We start from the raw sequence: 1,108 nt of genomic DNA on the forward strand, positions 1-1,108 counted from the left end.
ATATATATATATATATGAATGTTAAATATTATCATCTCTTTATCAAGAGGACCGTTTTGTTGCTATATTCTTTGTTCTGCGGGATTTTCCCCCTCCCCTTCTCCCCCTCCTTCCCGATACATGTGTAACAAATACGGTACACTAAGTGTAATAAACGTGTTTTTCGAAACACAATAAACGAAACACGTGAATTTGTTTCGAAAAACAATAAACGAAAATCATGTTTTTCTGTCAACTTTTGCACCAGAACGCCTCCGAAGATATACGAAACTTACCTAAACTCTCCTTAAAACAGCTTTTTACTGTTAATAAATTGAATAAATCCCCGAAAAAGTGGAGGAAAATACTTATAAAGGACAAAAAGCATTATTTAGGCATAACATAAAATGGATTAATTTTATATTTAATTATACCTATTAACAAATGAATGTTAAAGTCCGTAAAAAATAATACAAACGTTTCAGATTCACCCTAGTATTGTAAAAGTTACAGCGTATTGGATTAATACTCATTTTTAAGTATTTTTATCTTATTTTGTGAAGATTACCATAGGAGTCCGTTACCTATTAATTAGTTCTGAAATAACTTCAAAACTATACATCTTCAGGAAATTTCTATAACCTCATTGGAAAGAAAATTATATATAAAGCTAGACTGAAAAAAGGGAAAACTATACCATCTTGATCGGACCAATATTAACAATACAATTTTATGTATTGGACTTTGTACTTATGTTTGTAATTATTGATACAATAAATAATTAATTTAAAACCTTTGTGTAATAATGTGAAACTTCTTTTAAAGTATGTTACTGTACATTTTACTAACTCCTGTAGTAAGAGTATGTTTGTAATTATTGATAAAATAAATAACTAATTTTAAACCTTTGTGTAATAATAATCTTTTAAAGTATATTACTGTACATTTTACTAACTCCTGTAGTAAGAGTATGTTTGTAATTATTGATAAAATAAATAATTAATTACATTATTTCAATTTCTTGAGACAAGGTAATTATTTATTAAATAAATTAAAAATTTCTATCCTTTATTGTCTCAACACTTTTATTTTTCACCAGTCCAACGTTTCGGCCATTTTAGCCATCCTC

This window comes from Halyomorpha halys, unplaced genomic scaffold, assembly GCF_000696795.3.
Source record: "Halyomorpha halys isolate HHAL.00 unplaced genomic scaffold, Hhal_1.1 Scaffold531.1, whole genome shotgun sequence".
NCBI lineage: Eukaryota > Metazoa > Arthropoda > Insecta > Hemiptera > Pentatomidae > Halyomorpha > Halyomorpha halys.